Here is a 9817-nt window from a genome sequence, read left to right on the forward strand (position 1 = left end):
CTCCCTCCTTAGTGCTGGTTCCCTGGCCTTCCTTCCTGACCCACCATCTGTGTGTTCACACAGCCCAGCCTGCTCCCAACCTCCTTCCCTCTCCTCCAGCCACCCCAGCCCTGCTGCCGCTGAGGGGCAAGGTACGTGTTGGGACCGTGAACAGAACCAGCCGAGCAGCACTCTGACTCCCAGGCTGGGGGCTTCCGTAAGCGCTGCCGGCCACCCCCAGCCCCAGCCAGCCCCCGTGGCTCCATCTCAAAGCACAAGGCCACCCCAGTCCCCACACACCAGGCCTGCACGGAGTCCCTTCCTATTGGAAGATCCCCTAGCGCTCTGTGCTTGCTGACAGGCTCGGCACCCTTACACTGGCAGCAACATTCTTTTCTGGCCTTACCCCTCCAAGGTAGGAAGGAACAAGTTCTGTTCTCTCTAGTCCCAGGAAACCCAGTGGATGCTCAGTAAATTTTCTTGAATGAACTAGAAAAGACTGATAATAACAATGGAAACATTTATAGAGTATTCACCATGTGCCAACCACTCTAGGAACCTTATACACATTAATGTATTTAATCCTCATCACAATCTTATATTGGAGGTACTATTAATATCTCCACAACACAAATGCATGAATGAGTGAATGCCATATTCTTTCAGTGGGAAGGCACTAACCCACGAGAGATCAGACACATCACCAGGCATAAAGCATGAGAGGGTGTGAGGGTGAGTGATAAGATAATAATCTATTCTCTGTTACATACATCTCTTTTGATTATCACAACTCTCCAGGGAGGTATAAAGGGCAAAAATAAACAAGGTCCTACTGTATAACACAGGGAACTATATTCAATATCCTGTAATAAACGATAATGGAAAAGAATATGAAAAAGAATATTGTATGTGTGTGTATGTGTGTGTATAACTGAATCACTTTGCTGTACAGCAGAAATTAACACACCATTGTAAATCAACTATACCTCAATAAAGTAATTTTAAAAAAAATACCGTCATAGGGCTTCCCTGGTGGCGCAGTGGTTGAGAGTCTGCCTGCCGATGCAGGGGACGCGGGTTCGTGCCCCGGTCCGGGAAGATCCCACATGCCACGGAGCAGCTGGGCCCATGAGCCATGGCCGCTGAGCCTGCGCGTCCAGAGCCTGTGCTCCGCAACGGGAGAGGCCACAACAGTGAGAGGCCCGCGTACCGCAAAAAAAAAAAAAAAGGTTTATTTCTCACTTGTGCAACATATCCAGTAGAAGGGTGGGAACAGGGATCTCTGTTCCCTGCTGTCCCCGCTGAGGAACCCACCTGGAATTTCCCATCACTGCTCAGGGGGAGGGCAGCAGGAAGAACCATGCACTAGTTCTGAAAGGTCTCCACCCGGAAGTGACATGCTACTTTGGCTCTGATTTCATTGGCCAGAGCACGTCACATAGCAAACTCAAGGGGCTGGGATGTGTAGTCTTCGGTGGGCCCAGAAGCAGGCGGAACTGTGGGTCTGGGTGGAAAGTATTGGGTTAACTGAGTCATCTATGGAGTGTCTGCTCTGTGCTAAGCAATGGGAAGAAACACGAAATTTGGTAGGGCCCTGTCCTCCCCGAGCACACCTTCTAATGCGGAAACAGATAAACAGAAGAAAATCACAATCCAGTGAGACTAGAGCTCTGACAGAGGAGAGGGATGCTCAGAGGGGTCCCTGACCTGGCCCCGGGGAGGAGGGCTTCTGAAAGAGGAAATAACAGCTGAGTAAGGCCAGCCTTCCAACCCCGATCCCAGGTGGAGAAAGGACACGGCAAGGCCTGCCCTGCGTGGACCCACCACCCTAAGCCCCCATCTTGCAGGGTACCCCATGGGGACAGGGGTCTAGCCTCGGTGCCCAATGCCTACCATGTGACTCTGGGCACTTCCGCTCTTCCCTCCACAGGGGGCAAATAGAAAGTGGGTCCACACCAGGAACAGGGGGGCCTTTCTGGGATGAGGACCCCTGGAGGAGGAGGGGCAGAGACAGAATGCAGGACCAACTTCCTTTGTACTGGTGGGGACACTCTTCTAAGTACCACTGCCCCTTCTAAAGGGATGGGTGGACTTGAAGCCGGGTGTCGGGGGGGATTCCAAGAGCCAAGAAAGACCCTTTAGATCACCTGGGCTGTGACAGAGACACCAGTGGGAGCCTGAGGGCAGGGGGCTAAAAGCAGCTGGGGCCCAGGAGACCAGGTCACCCAGAAATCCACCGAATTCTAACATCTGGGAAGAGACCCAAGAAACTGTAACAGTGGTCACCACCAGGGAGGGAAAGTGGATGGCTGGGGCCAGGCTGCAGAGAAGGGGGACTGATTCTTCCTTTTGTTTTTTCAACCAGGTATTACCTAAGTGGAAAAAAAATTAAACAAGTATATATTTGACTTGAATAAAAACTTCTATGGGTCTAGGCTTTATAAACCTCTAAGATTGTAAGATCCTTCTAAGACTAGGGTTCTCAGAGGCAGCTGGCAAAGACATGGGGGTGAGATGCCCCTGGGTTTGAACCCTGGCTGCACCCACTGCTGTGACTTAATCTCACGGTGCCTCCGTTTCCTGGTCTGGAATCGGAGACAAGGATACCTCCTTCCCCTGGAACATTTTAAGATTAAATTAGATAAAGTATGTCAGGTGTCCTCCCAGGGTCTGGGACACCACGAAGCCTTTGTCTAAACAAAGCACTGGTGAATACCCAGAGCCTAGAGGATTCTCCAGGCTGAGTCCCAGCCAGGGCGTTTCCTGATTCCCAGGGAGGAACAGGAGGTCCCTGGGAAGCCGCTGGTGACAGCAGGTGGGCAGGGAGGGAGGGAAACAGACACTGCTGCTGTGGCTGGTGCTCTGGCGCCCCCTCCTGGACACTGTCCTCCTTACACCCCTGGGAGAACGGGAGGCTTCACTTTTATCAAAAATCTCCCTTTGTTTGGGGTTATTTTTTAAAAAAGGACCAACGCTAGGGACAAGGTAAGAGGCCCACTGGCTGCTTTGGGGCCCCAGCCCAATATACAGCACTTGGCAAAAGTTCCGCAGCTCTTGTCAATGACTTAGTAAGCACATTATTAACCACAGGCACCACCTGCTAAGCCAAAGGTGATGCCCGCACTCTCGAACGAAGTGCTCTGCCTGCATTGTTTCACTTCAAACTCCTCACACTTACTCAGTCTGCATGACTATTAACCTCTTCTAAAATCTGGGGAAACAGCGGGCTTCCCTGGTGGCGCAGTGGTTGAGAGTCCACCTGCCGATGCAGGGGTCACGGGTTCGTGCCCCGGCCCGGGAGGATCCCACATGCTGCGGAGCGGCTGGGCCCGTGAGCCGTGGCCGCTGAGCCTGTGCGTCCGGAGCCTGTGCTCCACAACGGGAGAGGCCACAACAGTGAGAGGCCCGCGTACCGCAAAAATAAATAAATAAATAAATAAAAATAAAAATCTGGGGAAACGGAGGCCCAGGGAGATAAACTAAACTCAGGGCACACAGCCAGGCTGTGGCGGCATTAGGATCCAGGCTCAGGCCTTTCGGCCTCCACCTCGCACTCAGGAAGGCTCAGTACCTGCACCTCCCATTGATCGAGCACTGGCCCCGTGACGGGTACCGAGCTCAGTGCTTTTACACATGCCGTTCAACTCTGATTACAACTCTTCGGGGTAGCTTTTTATTTCCCCCATTGCAGGGTGACCGACTGTCCTGGTTTGCCCAGGATGGAGGGAGTTCTGGGATGTAGGACTTTTGGTGCTAACACCAGAAATGCCCTACCCACGTTACAGACAAGGAAACTGAGATCCAGAGAGGGCGATACACTACAAGCAACCATATGCCCATAAAATGGACAACCTAGAAGAAACGGACAAATTCTCAGAGATGGTGATAGACAGCACTGCTATCAGGCGTGGAGCCTGAAGTCTGGATCCAGAATAAGGCAGGTCAAGTAGCTCAGAAACACAGGCTGAGGGACTTCCCTCGTGGCGCAGTGGTTAAGACTCCGTGCTGCCAAAGCAGGGGGCCCAGGTTCAATCCCTGGTCGGGGAGTTAGATCCCACATGCATGCCTCCACTAAGAAGCTGGCAAGCTGCAACTAAAGGAGCCCACCTGCCGCAACTAAGGAGCCCACGTGCCACAACTAAGACCCGGTGCAACCAAATAAATAAATATTTTAAAAATCTTTAAAAAGAAACACAAGCTGAGGGACTTCCCTGGTGGTCCAGTGGTTAAGACTCCACGCTCCCATTGCAGGGGGCCTGGGTTCGATCCCTGGTCAGGGAGCTAGACCCTGCATGCCGCAGCTAAGACCCTGGCACAGCCAAATAAATAAATATTAAAAAAAAAAAACCACAGGCTGAGCTGGTTCCATAAGGAAGAACAAAGTGAGAGGGTGGGAGGGGGTGAGGAGAAACAGTGGGAGAGACAAGAAGCCCTTGAAGGCACTAATAAGACCACCCTAGGTTGGTAACCTGGACCCTCCACTTACGGGCTGAGACCTTCTTTTCCTTAAAATCCGAGCCTCGATTCCCCATCTGTAAATTGAGGATGTGCTGCTCATTCACACAACGGCTATTTACTGAGTCCCTAAGGCAAACCCGGCACGAAACAGAACGTAAACACAGTAACGTGTAATTAACGGGTGTGAGTCCCTGGCACAAAGTACTGATTAGTCACCAGGGAGAATTCTAGACCCCCAGACCTGGAAGACCACGCCCTGCAATGGGTCCTTGACTGCCTACAGAGACAGGGCGCTTACTATCCCACAACACTGCCAATCTTTTAGCACGTGCCAATGCATGTCGGTTCCTGTATGTCTACAAACGTTTCTTTTTAATAAATAAATAAATAAATTTATTTATTTACTTTTGGCTGCATTGGGTCTTTGTTGCTGCACGTGGGCTTTCTCTAATTGTGGTGAGCGGGGGGGCTACTCTTCGTTGTGGTGCGTGGGCTTCTCATTGCGGTGGCTTCTCTTGTTGGGAGCACGGGCTCTAGGCGCTCGGCCTTCAGTAGCTGTGGCTCACGGGCTCCAGAGCATGGGCTTAGTAGTTGTGGCCCACAGGCTTAGTTGCTCCGCGGCATCTGGGATCTTCCCAGACCAGGGCTTGAACCCGTGTCCCCTGCACTGGCAGGCGGATTCTTAACCACTGCGCCACCAGGCAAGTCCTATCTATGAGGCTTTTTTTTTTTTGGCCGCGGCTTGCAGGATCTTAATTCCCCAACAAGGGATCAAACCCATGCCCCCTGCAGTAGAAGTGCAGAGTCCTAACCACCAGACCACCAGGGAATTCCCACGTTTGATAAGCTTTTACTCTGTGCCAGGAGCTTCTAAGTGTTTTCCATGTTTTAACCCATTTAATCCCCACGGCAGCCCTCAGTATCTGGGCAGGGTTTGGGCTGGAGCAGTCTGTGCCAACGGAGAAGAAAAAAGCTTTCCGACCAATTTGAGATGTGGACTCCTCCTCCCTCTCTCTGCCTCTGCGAGGGTTCTGCCTGAGTTGGGGTTCACCCTCCTGATATCACCTGACCCCCCTGATTACTGATCTGCTTCCTCAGGCAAAGATTTCACTGGCAACCTGGCCCAGCCCCAGCAGGACCTCCCTGCCCCCAGGGCTCTCTGGGAGGGGGAGGTCTGGCTGTGAGCACCCTCCCCACTGCAGCGGTGGTGGCATCATCAGCCCCCGCCCACCCACCCTGCTCCCCGAACTGACCCAGGAAGGCATTAACCCGGAAGGCAAGCTGAGCATTTGGGCCTTCCAGTGAGCAGCAGCTCCGGCCCTTCCAGCTTCCGAGGTCCATCCTAGCCCCAGGCCTCCCACCCCATCTGTGCCGCAGAACAAGGCTGAAAGTCACATAAAGTCCTCTCTGGAGCTGCAGGGGACTGCTTGAGAAGAGACCCTGGCAAAGTCTCAGGGGTCTTCCGACACTATGGACACCACAACATCAGACTTGTCTTTGGCTGATACATGTATCAGGCAGCTCATCTGTACGTGAGAGTCCTCAGTGTGATGCCACTGCTACCACTCTTCAGCTGTGTGACCTTGGGAGACTTACTTAACGCCTCTGTGCTCAGTTTCCTCATCTATAATATGAGGGTAATAAACCACGAATTCACGGGGTCTCAGGGAGCATCAGGTCATAGAATGTACAAGGAGTGCCTAGCACACAGCGGTGCTCAATAACTGTGGGTCACTGCATTCGTTCATTCATTCAACAAGCATTGTGCTGGGGAACTAGACTCAACCTACACATGAACTGCCAGGGAGCAGGCCAGGGTAAAGGAAAGCACCAGAAAACCCTGGTCCCCAGGTGAAGCCTGCTCCCAGTAACCCCTCCGGCCTAGACAGACCATGTGAGGCAACGACAGGAAGGCAGGCACACACAAGCCACGGAAAGGGGCCTCGGAAGAAACCAAACTCTCCAACCCCTGGATCTTGGACTTCCGGCTCCAGAACTGTGAGAAAATCAATGTCTGCTGTTTACGGCGCCCAGTCTGTGCTATACTGTTATGGCAGCCCTAGCAAACCGCTCCACTCCCCCCCACCCCGCCCCCCAAACCCCAAGGACAAGTTACAGGCTCGCCGGAACTGGCCTTTGGCTGAGTTTGGGTGGAAGGTGCTGGTTACCAGTCGACTGCTCCCAGCCAATTCCACTTCCCACTAAAACAGCTCTCGAGACTCAGAACATGGGGGTGGGAATCATAACTGCCTCTTGCAAAGTTTCCAAATGATAACTTGCTTATTCAACATTGTGCTCGAATGTTCTAAATGCTCAGAGGTGGCCGATCCACTGTCCCCAGGGCCTGCCACATTCTCCAGCTTTTTTTTTTTTTGATTCACAAACAGTAACATGTGCCATGAACTTGGAATCCACTCTGAAATGTTTATGCTTTTTATAAGTTTAATATTAGCACATACCCAGAACACTTCCTGTGTACCAGGCACAGTCCAGTGTGCTTTATAAACACTAACCTATGGAATCCTCACATCTCTCCTGAAGAGACAGTATCACCCCCATTTGACAGGTGGGGAAATCAAGGCTCAGAGAAGTGCAGTTAAGTGGCTCAAGGTCACGAGCTAGAAAGCAGCAGAGCAGTAATTTGAGCACAGGCCACCCGGCTCCAGGTCCATGCTCTTAACCACTATGCCTTATTGCCTCACAGTGTAGGAGAAACATTGTTCTTTTTGATCTATATCCTATCAAAAGTTGTACTAGAAATCCTTTTAATGTACTCCCTGGCCAGACCATAATGATTAAAACAAACATCAGGACTTCCCTGGCGGTCCACTGGTTTAAGACTCCGCACATCCCAATGCAGGGGGCATGGGTTCAATCCCTGGTTGGGGAACTAAGATCCCACATGCACGGCACAGCCAAAGAAAAAAAAGTCTACTTTGGCTCCTCCAGACATGAAGGTTCCATTTACATCATTTATTGTCAAATACAAAACTGACATACATACTTTTATGTTTAAATACCTAAATTTGTTATGGCATCCCAAAATATAAAAACTCCTTTCATGAGCTGATAGATGGAATGCTTGTCTCTAGTATTTTTTTTAAATCCAGTATTTTTTGTGGTTTTATTTCTTAAAGAGTAGAGAATGCGTTAGGCTGCTACTCACAAGCACTTCTCCAAAATCACACATTTCAAGTGGGGACTCTGTTTATTTCCAATGCAAAAAAAGCCAAACTCACATAATCTTCACTACACTTTCCTTTATAATATGGGTCTTGAGCACATCTGCACCGTAAGACGTCTGATCCAGTGCGTGTGAACTGACAGGGGAAGATCACGTTGAGGGTTCCCACTGTGGGTATAAGTTAAGCCGTATGTGACTAAGGGCAACTGCAGCGGTGTCAGTCTCCAGACCACGGGCAGAGGGCCTCAGTCACAGATCCTCATCAGCTCTCTCCTCACTCATGCTATTTCTCCTGAATTTTGGACTGGAGATGGGGTTCTCTTAGTGGAAACAGAAGTTCAAAGACCCACAGCAACCGGGGATGGGTGGGGGACAAGGGTGCCAGGAGAGGCGCTCAGCCATCTGGGTAGGAAAAGGTGGAGACAGAATGCAGAAGCCAGAGGCAGAGAAAACCACAGATGCCCAGCCCTTCCTGGGATCCCCTCCTCTGTACCAGGCACAGGCCCGATGGGATATCGGTCACCTCATGCGTCCTCATAGCCACCCCAGGAGGGAAAGACTACTTGTCACCTCCTTCTTACAGATGAGAAAAGGGAGGTGAGAGATTACGGGACTTGCCCAGTGGAGGAGTCTGCAGGAGAGCTCTCCTTGGGCGAGGGGAGGGAGAGATCTGAGAGCAGTGAGGTCTCAGGAGAGGGAGCTGCCTGGGACGGACCCAACCTGGGCCAGGACCCTTCTGCTCAGACTTCACCAAGACCCTGGGCCCAGTCCCGCATTGCTCCCACCCTGGATGCATCCACACAGCCTTCCTGCTCCTCCCTCCAGTCTCTGTGGAGGCTCCGTCGGCTTCCCCAAATGCCCACGTATTCCACCTTCACAGCCCCTCTGCCTGGAAGGCTCGGGGCTCCACGACCTGTAGCTGTCCAAGTTCTCAGCATGAGCCCCACTCCCGCCCCTACCAGCCACAGCCAAGCTAGTCGCACCCCATCCGGTCCCTCAGCCCTCCGCCTGCCACAGTCGGGCCATCTGCCCCAGGGGACAGTGACTACGCCCGGGAGGTCTTGCCCCTGGACCGGCACCTCCGCCAGGCTGTGGTCCAGGAGGCTGCACGGTGGGCAGGTTCAGAGCACAGCCGGGTCTGAATCCTGACCCCGCCCTCACTCGCTGTGACCCATCCTCTCCGAGCCTCAGTTTCCCCATCTGTAACAGTAACAGCAGCCATGACTGCTGGGGGGAACAAGTGCATCCCAGCTTACAAATGTGGGGTGATGGAGCTGGAAAATCACTGCTTTGCAGTCTCCATGGCTTTGGGCACCAACCCTCACTGGCTGAGACCTCCAGTGAGCATATTCCTGGGAGAAAGTTCCCTCTCCATCCCCAAGAAATGCAAACCCAACCCGGCTGCAGGGTTAAGGCTCCCACACTCCTCAAACAAAGGAACAGAAGGGTGGGTCCTGCAATGAATGTAGCAAACACTCAAGTGTCTCCGGCTGAACAAGATGAAAGGTAAAGAGGAACCGGAAATGCTCTGATGCTCTCAGGAAGGTCGGCATCCAGACAAGACAACAAAGCGCCGTGTGAAAGGTTCTCCTCCAATTATCAAAGCAGAAATGGGCTTTGAACACGAGTGAGTCAGAGGAAAGCTGATTTAGCCCTTCTCATCTCTCCATTTCCCGCAACGGTGCCGTCTGAGAGCTTGAAGCAGCTGGAAATTGTGGCACAAAAATACACTATGATTCAGCAATGACCACACTGGGGCATCAAGTCTTCCTGTTCAAGTCTTTAGGAAAATCAAATCGTCTTACTTTGGGTTTCTCATGATTGTCTTCATTTTTATATGGTAGTTATTTTTAAACACTTTAATAATTTATTAGAATAAGATGTTTAACATATACTGGTACATTCGTGCTTTGCTTGAGGTTTTCTATTTCCAAATGTATTTTAAATATCAAATATTTTATTTCACTGATATGTTGTTAATTTTGTGAATTCTACCTTTTTAAAAACAAAATATACTCATATTAGTATTTCAGTATTAGGCAAAATAATGACCAAAAAACTGGCACTGGGCTTCCCTGGTGGCTCAGTGGTTAAGAATCCACCTGCCAACGCAGAGGACACAGGTTGGAGCCCTGGTCCGGGAAGATGCCACACGCAGCGGAGCAACTAAGCCCATGTGCCACAACTACTGAGCCC

This window comes from Stenella coeruleoalba (assembly GCF_951394435.1).
Source record: "Stenella coeruleoalba genome assembly, chromosome: 11".
In the NCBI taxonomy this organism is placed as follows: domain Eukaryota; kingdom Metazoa; phylum Chordata; class Mammalia; order Artiodactyla; family Delphinidae; genus Stenella; species Stenella coeruleoalba.